Here is a 16,102-nt window from a genome sequence, read left to right on the forward strand (position 1 = left end):
TTTAACTTGTTTTTCTTTCTTCTCTACTACAGTTATAACTGGTGTATTGTGTGGCAGATGTTTGTCTATTATTATTATCATCATCATCATCATCATCATCATCATCTATATCCACTCATTGTGCTGGGATACCCAACTGTTTATGCACTTGTAGTTGCTGAAGCACATGTTTGGATCAAGCCAGAGAGTTTTTCAGAAAGCTGCCATTTCCAGCTCATAGTGACAGTTTGCCCCTCTTCTGGCATATATTTTTTAAGCCACTAAAGCGATTTCTCAGTAGCTGGCAGCACAATCAATTTAAGAATTTTAAAGCCAATCTCCAATATATCCTAGGTCAACAGCAACTATACACAATCCAAAACAAGCAATCCAGTGGTGCAATATTGCAATCCAATTTCAGACTTACTCTTGGTTTTTGATTACACTGGATTTATAGAGCGAGGCTCCTGAATTTGTATCTTAACTTCCATATATTTATGACACTACCGGGTGGGGGGTGGGGAGGAATAGAAGTTGTAAATAACTTAAGAGGATAACATTCATTGTTCCTCTGGGCTTCTTCACTGTTAATGTATGTTCTGCAGTCTGCATGGAGCTTATAAACTACAACACATACAAAAAGCTGGTTTGCTTACTTGCCCTTAGAGCTTTGTCATAAGGTATGGAAATAACAGACATCAATAGCCTCTCAAGGAAATAATGAATTACTCAGGGTGTTGTTGTTGTTGTTGTTGTTGTTGTTGTTGTTTAAATCCAGCATATAATGTATCAGACCTATGAAATGTTCTCACTGAATTCACCCATGCCTTGGGCCAGTTCAGATGAACCTCAGCCCACCACCCATTTTACATGCGATGAGGCTGGAGCCGTATCGTAAATGTGCCCACCCCATGTCATTCAAGGATGTGCTGATGTGTTCTTGGCATGTCCTTTTCTCACATGTAATCCAAATGGCCCCTTTACACTCACTGGGGTGGACATGTTCTTGATGAGGCTCCAGCCTCATCACGTGTCAAAGGGGCAGCAGGCTGTGGGTCATCTGAACTGCCCCCTTGTTTGGTATTATGAATTCACTGGTATGCTTGGTAGCATTAAACAAATCTGTATTTAGTAGAATTTATAAATAAAGGTAAAAGAAAAGTGTGCCGTCAAGTCAATTTCAACTCCTGGAGCCCACAGAGCCCTGTGGTTTTCTTTGGTAGAATACAGGAGGGGTTTACCATTGTCTCCTCCCATGCAGTATGAGATAATGCCTTTCAGCATCTTCCTATATCGCTGCTGCCTGATATAGTACCAGTGGGGATTCGAACCGGCAACCTTCTGCTTGTTAGTCAAGCATTTACCTGCTGCGCCACTTAAGGTGACTGACTGACATTTTGACTTTCTCATACTCTGGAACTCACCCAGTACTCTGGAAGCTCTCTGTTAAGATTGAAAGCATGGTGTGTGTGTGTGTGTGTGTGTGTGTGTGTGTGTGTGTGTGTGTGTGCGTGCGTGTGTGTGTGTGCTGCATGTGTCTTCTGGTGTTTGGACCACACACAGAGAGTTAGTCAGGATGTCTAACACTAAATCTTTTTGACCTGCATATTCCACCATATAATTTCAAACATTATTTACTTATGCAGTAAGCTATTATTTACTTATGCAGTAAGCTGCAGCCACTGCCTTATTATCAATTATCTGCAAGGAAGAAACTGGGGAGAAAGCTTTAAGTGGGTGGATCCCAAGACTGATGTTAAGCAAGGTTTGTAGAGTCTTCTTCATTGCTATTGTTCTGCTTTTATTTTTTAACAAATGTGCACAATATGAACTATGAAAGAACACACTACCTTCAGAACACCTTTCACCAAGAGCTAATAAGAAATGTGTAAGAAAGAATGAAAGAAAAAGAGTACATGAGCATGAAGAGAAAAAGAAAGCAAAGGGGGAGCGAAAGGGGAGAAAGGAAAAAGATTTTAAGCATCAAATTTCTTCTAGATCTGGTAAGTATGTGGACACTACAAAAGAAACAACTAAAACAAAACAAAACCCTATCCTTGTAGCTGTCATCACAAGATCACAAGTCAATGGGCAGGCCTACTCACTAGCTGAAAAACCCAAAGAGTGAGTGAGTGTGTGTGTACACTACATCAGCAGATGTGAGGCTTCTGGGAGGAGTTTGTTTGTTTGTTTGTTTGTTTGTTTGTTTGTTTGTTTGTTTTGGGCCTGAGCCTTGGGAACTACCTGCACAAAATAGCAGCTTGGATAGATAGAGCCAGTCACAAAATGACAGCTGCCCCAAAAATCTACATATACAACATAAAGGATTCCAATATCAAAACCCCTAAATCCACAAGCATTTTGCTACAGGACAGGAGGGAAGCAACACTTTGTGGGGGAAGAATTGTAGTGAAAGTAAAAGCACCCAAAGAAAGAGGAATTAAAAATGGTGTGCCCATGCCACCAGACAGCCAATCAGATCTGCAGTACAGTACTGACTGGAGGGATAATAAGCCAGGCCAAATACCTGGAGAGCTACTTCAGACACACCCAGGAGCTACGAGTAGTTTTGGATCTAACTAATGCCCATCCCCAGACTGCACTACATGAGATGCAGTGATTCATTACTGACCTACCAGCAGTAAACCCTGCCTGTTCTGGTTCTATAATGCCCTCCTGATCCATCCACTCACACAGCTTGATACATAAGTGCTTTGCATACAATTTACTTATTACGCTGAGCAAACTTATCGGTCTATAATTGCCTGGGTCGCCCCACGTTCCTTTTTTGTGTATTGGGACAACAATGGCAAGACCCCAATCTTCAGGGATGTGAGCCATTCGATCTATATATGTAAATAGTTCTGCCAGAATAGGGGCCCACCAGTCTGTATTAGACAGCAAGTGATCAGGGGGGATATAATCATAGCCAGGCAATTTCCCTCTCTTCAGCTGTGCAATTAAACATTTTATTTCATGGATTGTGACCGGAGGCCAGAGAGGTAAGGATGTCAGTGAAATTTCTAGCAATGGGAGTGATGGTGGTTCATTATAAAGTGCCATAAAATAGGTCTCCCATTGTGCAGCCGAGATTGGAGATTGTATATTGGGGCGTATAGAGGCTGAGGTTAGCCGCCAGAAGCCGGCCAAATCATTATTTTTAAAAGCATTTATAACAGCTGCCCAACGTTCTTTCATGGCAGCGTTTTGCTTGAATCTTAAGAGAGATTTATACTCTTTTTTGCGCTGTAATATTTCATGCCTCAATTGTAGAGAAGAGTTATGTTTAAGACCTTTTGATAACTTTACTAGGGCTCTTTTTACTGCTACGCACTCCTGATCGAACCATTTTTTGTTGCTTTTTGGAAGCTGTCTGGCATCGTTCGAGTGTGATCTAGTCAATAATGGTCTAAGTTGGATTAAAACTTTGTAATTTACAAATGTATTTTCATCGCATACTGTTAATTGCTCAGTAAGCACATCAGGATTACAATTCAGATTCCCCAGATACAGCACTAAAAGCTCACATATCCTCATTCCATTTTCAGAGGTACACCAATAATTAATTATCTGCGCTGAATGTTGTGACCATTTAATTCTCTGGACACCTATAGCCATCTCTGGATTACTGCACGCACACACGGTGTCTGACGGTCTTTTAAACTCAGAATCCAACAGGGTACAATTTAGCATAATAGGAAAGTGATCGCTTTCGGGTCTCGGTATGACTTTAAATTCAATTATCCTTTCAAGGAGATCTCGGGATGTTGCTACATAATCAATATTTGATCGTTTACTCCCAGAAAAGAAGGTATATTGTCCTGGGTGATCACCTTTGACAGCGCCATTTAGTAGAAATAAGTCTAAGTTATTGATGGTTTGCATTAGCATATGCCCTGCATAATTGCCTACCTTATCTATAGAGATGCACGTGAAAATATGAGGGTTAGCATCAGACATTGGGGGGCACAAAGCAATACCGTCAAAGAGCACCAAATCATTATGATTCAATCTTGCATTACAGCCACCCCCCAAAATAAATGTGGCTGATGGGTATAAGGAAATTAAATGCTTAAGATATAACTCAGCAGAATTCCACTGCAACCTAACTTGAGTACTGTCTCTCAGTATGGGCAAATACACATTGACACAAATCATCTGATGGTTAAAGTATGTTATCAATATTGCCAACATTGAATTTTTATGAGAAGGCAATTTTTTAACTTTAACCTTTAGATCTGAAGAGATAAGGGTAGCCAGCCCACCAGAATTTCTGCCCCCGCTATCACTTGGGGTAGCTGGAATCAAAAAGACATCATAGTTAGGGAGATCAAAACTATCCTTCATCCAAGTCTCCTGTAAGAATATTAGGTCATAACCAGAAATAAAGGTCATGAAATCAGGATCCATCATTTTTTTTACGCCAGCCACTAATGTTCCAAGAAAGAAGCGTGAAATAGTCATGTGGTTGTCAATTGGCATTAGTGTATTGGCATGTTGTCATGTTGTGCTCCGGGGGGTGCAGGTCTTCTACAGGGCTGAACTCCCCTGAAAGGAATGGTCCAGTTGTGGATGTAATAAATTTAAAGACTCGTTTACTGAATTTCTAACTGAGGTTGATGACTCTTCATGGCCATCACCATTAGGAGAAGAAGAAGCATATGGTGTTGCAAACAGATATGCAAATCTAACAAAGTGAGGGTCATCCATTAGCGCAAACCTTGTAGTTGGCCTTTGGTTGACCTCAGCCGTAAATGCATCCATTCTTTGTGATTAAGCAGCCGGGTCTCTATATTTTAGTTGGGAGTTCTCAGAAAAGGCAATGGAAGTCCTGCGTGGGCTTTTACCACCCCTTCTTTCAGGATTAACATTGGAGTTTAATCTTACGTCTACAGCCAAGGACTCTGTCCTAATCTTATGAATACTTTGGGTATAATTAGAAGGGAGAGGTGAGGAGTGCATATCATCAAGTGGCTCCTCGATTTTTGAAAGTGTGACAAACTCTGAGTCATCAAGTTCATTTGGGTTAATAGACTGCAGACCAGTTGTAGAATTTGGAGTCCTCGTCTGCCCATCTGTCACTGTCTGTGTGTGCTGGTTCCGAGTATCCACTGGAACGCAATGTAGAAGTCCCTTCTTACTATCACTGTTGATCTGGCTAAAACAATCATCCTTGAAGTTCTTCATAGTATTTATGTGTTTTCCTTCAAGGCTCCTAGATGGGATTGAGTTAAATACCCTTCTGGAGAAAATCTCCCATTTACTTAAGAAGTCCCGCATTCTGAAGAACGATTCCGGGATTAGTGTACATTCAAATCTAAGTTGCAGTTTGAGTACACGTGGATTTCGCACATATAATCTTGAAAAGGATAACAAATCCACTGCTTGAATATGAAAATTCAAAATTTGAGCTATGGATCCTCTTATTTTTTGTTTTGTAGACCAACGCTGAGTATTGACACGATTCTGATAAATAATTAGAATGATTTGTTTTGATTGGTAAATTATATGTGACGTTCTTTGATTCAACTCAGGTGGTACTGTGATTCTATCTTTCCCCAAAGTTAGTAAAGACTGGTCTATTTTTTGCTCCAAAAAAGAAGTTTGAGTCTGAACATCCACACCTTGATTATTTTTGTTTGGTTGTGAAGTTTTACTACCATATGAATTGCCTGAGATTATTACCTTGGTTAATTTTTTCACTTCAGCATTTAAAGAGTCCATATTCAAGGCAATCTTTGAAAAATGCTGAAAAAGATATATCAAGGTCTCTGTAATGAGAGCAGACATTCTTACAAACAGTTCGTCAGTTGTAACAGCTGTGGGCGTTTTTGTTGTAGAATTGATGGTCAGATTTGCAGACTCATCGGAAGATATAGATAGAGGGTCTTTTAGATGACTTGTATTCAGAAAAGAGAATTGAATCTTGCCGTGAACGGATTTCTGTGCATAGCCACAACAGTCCTTCAACAAACATGTCCCCGTTTCCAGTCCCAAGTTTTTGCTTATGTTAACAGCATTATCTCTGTGAGCATTCACTGTACTTACAGCTTGAAATGTTAAATAGAAAGTATCAATCTTCGTTTGTATTGCAGTGTCGACATTGTTTTCAGTTTTGGAATCCTTACTTTAACCTTGGAGATTTTTATTCCTGGGCTTTGATTTATTTTTTGTTTGTTTCTTCCCCATCACCTATATTCTGCACCAGAGCCCAATTAACAGTTATCTAAACTTATACAGCCTTCCAATAGCGAAGACAAAACTTCGGCTGACTATCTAAGATAAAATCAAGCCTCATAATAGAGGTTCAAATAAAAACCTACTCAGAGGCATGTAGAATAAAAACAAATTACTGACTGAATTGGAGGAGCTCAGAGAAAAAGCTACCATCCACCATCTTAAGCTAGCTCCTCCCCCCACTACATGAGAATTTAATGTATTGCTGGCCCTAACATGCTGGTTTATTTTAGTCATTAGCAGCTGAAGGGGGAAGATCTGGATTGGGAATATATCATGGAGGGAAGGGCTTTGCTTTGGTCCTAATATGGATTAGGGGCCCTGCTAACTTGGTAAAGAGGCACCTTTTAAGGTGGGGATTATCTTTATTTAGCAGGGGGAGATTAACTGGCCCTTTCCATCCCCAGCACAGTACCTCCAGTGACTGTTGCTGGTGTCTATCTTATGTTTCTTTTTAGACTGTGAGCCCTTTGGGGTCAGGGATCCATCTTATTTCTTTTTTATTTCTCTGTGTAAACCGCCCTGAGCAATTTTTGGAAGGGCACTATAGAAATAGAATGAATAACAACAACAGCAACAACAACAACAACTGCTATTTGGCCCAGGAGGAAAGCTCCCGTTGGCACCAATTTGGGATATATGAATCAGTTTGAGCTTGAACAAGTCCCAATTTGACCAGTTTGAGCTCCAAGAACCAGTCTGGCCCTCCAAAAAGGGGGGCTGGTCTGAGTTCAAGCTGAACCAGGCCCAATTCAGAATGAACTGGTGCAGCCTTGTTTGGCTGGTTCTAGTGCTTACACACACACATCTGGTAAGGATTCCCCTTTAAAAGCATTGGGGGAACCCAATGGGGTTGGAAAACAGCAGGTGGGGAGGTGGGCAGGATGTTACCTTATGTGCAGTGGCATGGTTCCTCAGCAGCTGCAGCAGGCTGCTGGTGGCTCCCCTAGGTGCCATCGGCACTCCTCCCATCATTATGGGCTGGCGGAGTCCTGAACCAGGCCCCCACCAACCTGGACTGATGCATGGTGTGCCGGTGTGGCTAGGGGAGCCGCCACCAGCCTGCTGCTACTGCTGAGGAGATGCACTGCCACCATAAGGTATAAGGTAAAAAGGTAACTTGCATAAGGTAACCTCCCATCCACCTTCCTGCCCACCCTTTCCCAACCCCATAGGGTTCCTCTGAGGCTTGTAAAGGATTCCCCTTTGCAAGCACTAGAACTGGGTAGAACCAGTTCAACCCAGTTCTAGGCACGAACCAAACTGCCGGCCAATTCTAATGAACTGGCTCATGGACCAGGCAGTTTGGTTTGAGTGCGGTTCGAACTCAAACTGAACTGCCCAGAACGTTTCCATGCACACCCCTAGCACCAATGGGACTTTTCTTCCTTTGCTATACAACAGCAACAAGCAACCTTGATCCAGATCAGAACCATGGTGGGCGTATTCCCTCTTTCCACACTGCAGTCTCAATCCAGTCTAGTCCCAAAGCTTCTATTGACGAAACTACATGAAGAAGATCAGGGCTAACAACACATGTTCAGAGTACATTTTGGACCCATAACAGGAAAAGGAAGTTGAGCTGTCTTGAATTTGTCAAAACAGGAGTTGCTGCTTGCCGCTTCTTTTGAGAAAGTTTTCCCCTTTCATCCTCTCATCCCTTTCTTCCAACAAAATTTCCCTATGCCAAGGGAAATTTTCCTCAGTCTATGAACTCTGGTTTTAAGTTACCAATTCATATATAAAACTATGTAGGCTAAGAATACTGATGTTCTCCTCTACTATTTTAGGCTGTGCTGTTTCTGATGGAAGTGCATTATCTTCCAAGAGAATGCTCTCTCATCTCTCTGGGTCACTGGAAAACATTCTGGTTCAACTTCTCATTTTGTCATTTATCTGTTCAAGACCATCAGCCTGTGCTCTGCTCTGCTCATGGCAGTGGAAATTAAAGAATGGAGTTGAGTAAAAAGGTACCGGGCAGGTGCTGAAGGGCCTCTACTTGGAATGAGAATTCCATTTCTTAAACGATGATCAAAGGTTGGTGCTCAATATCCGCTTTTTGTTCCTTAACATTCGTTGCAAGTTTTAGAATGATGATATAATAAAAACTGGCATTTTTTCTTATGATACATAATCCCCTTAAAATTAAACAGGATAATCCAGGATTTATTAGAGGTCACCAAAATGGAATAAATGAATTGAATCTATGTTTAGTTTGCAAATCTATGTTTAATTAGCAATGGCTGTATTATAAATGGAAGGAAGGACAGGTTCTAGTGTTTGCACAGTTCTAGTGTGCAAAAGGACTAATACAAACAAATATTATTATTATTATTATTATTATTATTTTATTATTACATTTATATCCCGCTCTTCCTCCAAGGAGCCCAGAGCGGTGTACTACAAACTTACGTTTCTCCTCACAACAACCCTGCGAAGTAGGTTAGGCTGAGAGAGAAGTGACTGGCCCAGAATCACCGAGCTAGTTTCATGGCTGAATGGGGATTTGAACTCGGGTCTCCACGGTCCTAGTCCAGCACTCTACCCACTACACCACGCTGGCTCATTGTCCAAAATAGGACTTGGAGGGACAGTGGCTGACATGATATACAATACGTGTCTCCATGATGTGTAACCCCAGGGACATATTCCTGGCAAGTGAATATTTTCAGTCTTTAAAAAAAAAAATTGTTTGGAGGAAGAGGAAGGAAACAATAGACCTGTTGTTCAGGAATCTGGATGGTGAAATGTTCATGGGTGACAAGAGAAGGCAGCACTTCTCAAATCCTGTTTTGCCTTGTGTGGTGTTTTTGGTTAACCCATTCCTTTATCCAGGCCAGCTTTTGAATGGGGCTTTAGTTACTTGTATTCCAGTCTTGAAGTAGAGGCAGGGCTAACAAGCGGCCAGCAGCAAGAAGCAGTCCGCACTTGCCTCTTTGTACATAATATCAGTTTCATTAAACTATTAATATTCCTGATTCCATTCCACTGCCTTATCCTTGCATACCACAATTATTTCCCCTTGGGTTCTACACCTTGGTCTTCCAAAACAGCAACTGTGTGCATACTCACAACAGCAACATGAATGCTAAGGGCTGGAACTTCAGTCTAATGATAAAGAGGGTCTGAGAAACACTTCTTAACCTTCAAGTCTTCAGGGCCTGATGACTTGCATCTTAGGGTACTAAAAATGCTTGCTCTTGTACTCTCAGAACTATCACCTTTGCCAAATCTTGAAGAATAGGTGAAGTGCAATTGGAAATGAACTGTTTTCCAAGTCTTTAAAAAAAAAAAATGGCGGGGGGGGGAGCATCTGGGAAACTACAGACCAGTCAGTGAGACTTTGATACCACAGAAGATGCTGGAACAAATTATAAAGGTAAATCTGTACGCATCTTGGTAACAATGTGGTGATCATTAATAGTCAACATGGATTTGTCAAGAATAAACTGCCAGATTATCTCTTTTTTAACATTGGGTTACGAGACTAATGGATTGTGGGAATACTGTGGAGATAATTTATCTTGATTAACAAAGTTCCTCATGATATTTTGGTTAACCAACTAGTAATATAGGCTAGATAATACTGTTGGGTAGATTTTTGGAAGCTGCAGTGTCTACACAGAGGCTATTGAAGGGGGAAAGTCTGTTCCATTCATTTTATACACATGTTCACTCACTCATACTACAACAGAGGGTTTGTTATTTGTTGCTAATATCTTTCTTGCATTCTCATTTCTTTTTAGACTATTTTGCTGAAAAACTAAATTGAAGTCATTGAACTTAATATCTTCTGCAGTTCTCCTTCAGTATCTGCCATTATGGCTATATTATCAGCAAAGTGTAGCTACTTTATTTCCTTCCCATTTACTGTAATGCCTGGGTCTTATATGTCTTTTATTTTATACTTCAATTGCATCCTCTATAAATACTTTAAACAGAACAGGATAGAATGTCCACCCTTGATGGGCCCATTTACTGATTTAGGCTCCTTGTTCAATTTCATTTACTTTAATTCAGAGGGGGGCTGGAAATATATTAAAGAAAAAACAATGAGCAAAAATGGGTTGATTCCTGGGTCTTTAGCATATGCCAAAAAGTGGTATCTGTCCTTTCCCCAACAAATAGAGTACTTAGTACCATGAACCTGTCTCTGTTCTGTTAGCAGTGAAAACATAAGTCCCCCCTCCCCATTATACTTGGTTTACATTATTATGGTTTAGTTAATAGCCTCCCCTGCCTCAAAAGAGTTAACAGGAAGAGAACCCTTGTCCTGACTGACAGGCTCACCCAATCAGTCCAGGAGGTGGCTGGACTAGAGAGCTGTTGCTGGGATTTCTGGGAACATGAAAGTAAGTCTATGTAGAGAGTGCAGACTAGCATGAGGCCAGATGTTTCATGGCAGAGCTGCAGGATAATCGCTTGGGGTGAGATATAAGCAGGAGGCTTGATTCTCATCAGGAGCTTGGTGAGTTTAAGGGAACAGGAAGCCAAGGCTAGGGGCTTCGGAATTTAGGGCAGGAGAAAGTGTTTCAGTAAGAATTTACATTAGTTCTTTGGTGTGTGCTTTGCATTTTCCTAAATATCTGTTCTTTACAACAGAGTATCTAAGGTTTTAAAGTATATTGCCCCATTCGGGGTGTTTTTGAAGTATTCTTGTAATCAATTAAGTTTTTTTAAGTGTTTCTAAAAAGCTAAAAAACCTCAGAGGGAACCAATCTGTAGTAATTGAATAAGTTTCCCCCCCCTCTGTTCTTTTTACAAGCCTCAGAGGGTTGATTATTGACCCAGCAGAAGGAGGGGGATTTTCTCTGGTACAAATTGTGTCTCAAAGACAACTTGGCCAAATTAGCTCCACGTGCAGGCAAAACACATGGGAGGGAAAGGTGGTTTTTTTCTGTTTAGTCTTGCCTGTTAGCAAAAAGGGGGAGAAGATTTTTGCATTTGCACTCAATCTAAGGGTACAGTTCTAGGCAAGTCTTAGAGTGCTTGGTGACAGCAAGAACCGACCAGAACTTCTGGGGTTTCGAAGAATCTTTTTCTTAGCTTTCAGGTCTTTAAATTTACAGACTTTTAAACCATCCAGTCTGCGTCTCAGAGCACAGGAAAGGGATGACTCAGCACGAAAGTCTTCCCTCATGTTGCAGAATTGGTTTAGACTGATCAGGGAGATCATCCAGTAACCTGGCCTGAGTCAGGAAAGGAATTTCGACTACCTACAATTTGCACATGGTAAAAGTATGAGGGAAAGCAAACACTAAGAGCCTTTTCTCACGATCTGTGAGAAGGGCTAGAAGGGGCAATGGGAGGAAGCCTTGAAAAGCTTCCCTCCCCACAGATGATCCGCTTCTTGTTGCTGGGCAGCTGGATCAGCCCAGATGATTGCTGGCTTCTGCCGGTAGCTCCAAGGGTTGTGGTGCCGGGATGAATCACCCCACATCACCCTGCCCCCATAACTCCTAAAAGGCAGCATGCAAGCATGTGGTGCATTATGGGGATCCCCCCTCTCCTCCTCGAAGTCAGCCAGGAGCTCCGCAGTCTGCAAGACCTAGCCGGGGCTGGTAGATTATCAGTAAATAGGGTAAGGAGAGCGCTTGCTCTCCTTACCCTATTTAAGAGGGTGGCACTGGAGGCGGGTTTGCTGCCAAGGTACCACTGGGATCAGGCACAATCCCAGTGGTACACATGGGCAGACAAAACCAGGCTGGGCTTCCTTAGCCCAGTTTTGCCTGTGCATGTGAATATCTTCTAAGAATACTCTCTCACAACCCACATCTCAGCTTCAGTTCCTAGCATCAGCAGTTGAAAGATGCTGAAACAGGCCCTCCTAAGATTGAAGAACTACTACTAGACACGCCAGTAGGTACTGGGATAGATACACCAAAAGGTCAGTGTATCTGGTTCATAGCAACAGCATTCTTTTTCCAAACAACAATCCAATGTAATCATGTATTTGTAGAAGAAAGATATAATTTTAAGAGGGAATCGAACCAAGCAGAGCCAAATACTCACACCATCCAAATTAAGCATGTCTAATAAGCCTTGGAACCAGAAGGAGCCAAGTGCTTACACCACAAAGGCACCATCATATAAATGGTTCCATATATTGCTGTGATATCACAATCATTCGAAAGAACTACAAAGAGGAAGAGGAGGATCATTTGCAGGAAGCCATTTAATATGGTGGCTCTGGGCACTGATTCTCAGATTCATAGGGAGCAGACATCACAAGGGAGGTGAAGTTGCCACCACTTTGTCTTTCTCCCCTTCTTGCCTTTTTATCTAGTATAACTGAACTTGTGACATTATCACACTGTGAGGTACTCTCCTCCACACAGGGAATAGTTGGGCAACACACAGGATGCAATGCAATGCTGACAGAGAAGGGAAAGAGAGAGAGATGGAGTGGTAGCAGTTCTGTGTCTCTTGCACTGTCTTGTTCAGCCCTTAGTATATTCATCTCTTCTGCATATTTCCCATTCCTTCCCAGTGACATCAAGAGTGGGGAAAGCTCATGAGAAAATCATGCCGTATACCTCTCCTGGACTATTGATTTCATATATGTGCTAGACGTCTTCCTTTCTGACCAATGGATAATGCCACACAACAGTGTGGAGTCGTATACGAGTCTCCTTATAAAGATAAGTGGGAGCAGATTCTACCCACAATTCCAGATCACGGCCACAAGGCACATGCTAATCCATTGCTTGTAAGCCATGTATCTTCAGAAGAGTTATGTGCTGCCCATTAAATCACAGCCATTCACTATATTCCCTTCTGGGTGGTTTAAGGATTGGACAGTTAGAGAAATTTACAGAAGGTTAAAAGAGAGTTATAGCCAATTCTGTGTTCCCACCACTGGGATGCTTTATTTTGGTAGAAGGAGGATTACAATTCTGCCCATTTACAACCATGTTTAACTCAGAAGTGGTTTGAATTCAGTGGAGCATACTTCCAAATGTTTAGGACTGCAGCCTTAATTTAATTTGCAGAGGAGGTGGACACTATTAAAGTGATAGCTGCTGGTACTGGAAGATATTCTACCATGACAGCAGTGTAGCCTTTTGTTATGCATGGTCTTTTATTTTTAAAAGACCAGCATGAAATTTTATGCTATTTCCAATTGAATATCCCCAGTAATCCAATTCACAGTGCACATCAAGTTTCCAGGATGCACACAAACAGTGCAGCTAGTGGTTTCTATTTCAGTGAAATGCCAGAAGGTACGTTTTTGTGGTTTATCATTCCTCAGAGTGCTGTTAGGATGTTTGTTCTGAGATGAATAACAGCCTTTTCTACCTTGTTTAAAATTTCAGAATATGAAATAGCCATGTTCTCTGATTCACCTTCAAGAATGAAGAAGTGACAGTAAAAATAGCTGGCAAGAACAATTGCCTTACAATTTGACTAATGATTGTGAGGAGAAGGATCATTGAAAAGACAAATGATCAACAAACCCAACCCATTGGGAGTTATTAATGGAAAAGCAACCTACATCCTGAAATTTGGACAGCTATGGGGGAGCGGTTCTTAACCCTTTGCCAATGGCCATTTTTCTGGTTTAAAATATTTTTGTCCCCACTTTTCCTCTCATAGACAGCCAAATGTATTTACCCTCGTGAATATATATTTCAAACTGCACAGAGGGAAAAGCAGCTTGATTATGGATAATCAAAGTTTCGTGCACCAAACACCTGCTGACCTGAATATTATATCCAGCAATATAACTGGGCCAACATCACTACAGTTGCCCCAGTATGTGTATTTTTGAGGGATGCAAAGGGGCACTAGTTTGCTATTGCTCCAGGAAATGATGACTTCGCAGGAGAGAACATGCACATGAGGGCAGGCAAAGGATCCTGGGGTTTTATCCACTGTGAAAAAGGATGCTCTTCAGTGGAATGGTAGACCTGGGCCAAGCAGTCGAGGAAGACCCAGCACACACCTGTCCCCGTGTCAGCTTGCCAGCTGGGGATTAGCTCTCTCATGAGTGGGCCAGTCCACTGGGGAGGACCAGAGGCTCTATGAGCTTTGGGTTTCTGTTGGAATGCACTCTCATGAGGTAGGCCATCCAACTCTAGGGGCCCTGGGGCTCCCAGAATCTTTGGTTAATAATAGAACACATGCTCGGTACCTTCCCATCTCCACTCAATCCTTCCAGACTCCCAAGGAGTCCAGGTCACTCCATGTGTTTAGGCGGTCTCGGGTGGGCAGAGCAGGGAAACACCTGGTATAGATCCTAGTCCACATTCAAATGGCCTGGGCTGGCAATGCCAGCCTGGCATTGTGGTGTATGTAAATCGGCCCCTGCGGGGCATCCCAGGGCAGAGCACACATGGAGAGTGATCCTTGGCAAGCCAGGTGCCCATGTGGGGCAACAAACAAACAAACATGGGTATGTGTTTCAGGGAGACTAGAACTGCCAGATGGAGCATTCTTGCTGTGCGGCAGTCACCAGGACCTGGAAAGGTGTTGCCAGGATACCCTTCTCTGGGGCTTGCAGGGATCTAGCAACTGGGCTGAGTGGCAACAGGCCTCCGTCCAGCATGGTTGTCTCTATGGCCTGTCACTCTCATGAAAGAGTGGTCCTCCTTGGTCCTTGGGAGAAGGGACGTACATCTATTGCACAGGTTGTTGTCACACAGTGCTTTCAAACATGTCCCTGTACCTTCCCAAACATCATTCAGGTGCAACCCAGGATGGTTCTTCTCATTAGGTATGACTGAGTCTGTATGCTTGCACCCAAGGGGAAGGGGCTGGTGTTGTGAGCCAAGCATGATTCACACTCTGTGCATGCTTTAGGGCTGGCAATGAGAATAAGGCTTGTTCACTCTAGCCACAAACTGGCACTCTAGCCACAAACTGGCAGAAGCCCACCCACCCGCTTAAAAGCAGGGGCGAGGATAAGAAGCCAGCACCCAGCCAGCTAGAAACGGCGGGGGGTGGAAGGAAGGAGAAGAAGCCCACCCACCAGAAAGCGGGGGGGGGGGAGAGATAAGCCAGCGCCTAGCAGGCCAGAAAGTGGTGGGTGGGACAAAAAAAGGCAGTGTATGGGCCGGCAGGGAAGAAGGCAGCAGGTGGGTGGGTGGGCCGACCAGAGGTGCAGATGCACTGTGCCTGGCCCAGCTAGTAGTTCTTTCATATGGTAGCCATGTATGATCTGTTCACACATGTAGAAAGGAGCAAAGACACTCTAGGAAATTTCAGGGAAATTGGTGTTCTAAGCAATAGCACTGATCAAGTAATTCAAGCAGGTCAATCATCTTTCTTAGCATAGTATAGTGCACATATTCCTAACTAATAAATGTGTTGGTTGGTTGCATGTGATTTCAGAGTTAAACTAACTAACAAAACCTAACAAAGGATAGAGGAAAAGGAATGAAAAGGGAGGGCTACTTAGGAGTGGGGTGGCAGAATGCCAGAGTTTATTAGGGGGAAGGGGTGAGGAAGCAAAGGCTGAGTTGTATCCCAGGACAGCATATTACCTAGTCTTGTCGTGGCCCATAGGTGTGAGCATTTCCTGAGTCCATGAGGGGCAGACAGGCTTGAAGCAGGCATAGTGAGCAAAAGGTTGCCAAAGCCATGCCCCAAAAGCTCGGTTCTTATAGTCATTGCATCCTTAGATCTGGACATCAAGTTCTTTCAAAATAGCAATGTCCGTCATGAATCTTAAAAGTGTCCATTCACTTGTGTCAGAAAACATGCTCACACATGACAATTGTTTGTTTTTCAGAGCTGGGTTTCAGGAGACGGAGAGCCACCTCCTACTGCTGTAGTCTGTTATCTGGAAGGAATTGTTCTCCTTGTGTTCCTAAGGCAATCTGCATTTCTGAGCTTTGCAGATTTGTCTCTGCTGTGTGAGCAATCCTGAGGCGCCTCTGCCCCC

At 42.7% G+C, this 16,102-nt stretch overlaps 1 long non-coding RNA gene across 1 annotated transcript in view; it reads right to left on the minus strand.

Moving 5' to 3' along the window:
* LOC128349324 (uncharacterized) overlaps positions 1–15,760 on the minus strand; it is a 37,598-nt gene extending 21,838 nt beyond the window's left edge. Inside the window, exon 1 of the long non-coding RNA XR_008318738.1 lies at positions 15,702–15,760. This is a non-coding gene — a long non-coding RNA (uncharacterized LOC128349324). The remainder of the gene's footprint in view (positions 1–15,701) is intronic.
* Positions 15,761–16,102: the final 342 nt, after the last annotated feature.

The sequence above is a fragment of the Hemicordylus capensis genome, chromosome 3 (assembly GCF_027244095.1).
Source record: "Hemicordylus capensis ecotype Gifberg chromosome 3, rHemCap1.1.pri, whole genome shotgun sequence".
Taxonomy (NCBI): Eukaryota; Metazoa; Chordata; class Lepidosauria; order Squamata; family Cordylidae; genus Hemicordylus; species Hemicordylus capensis.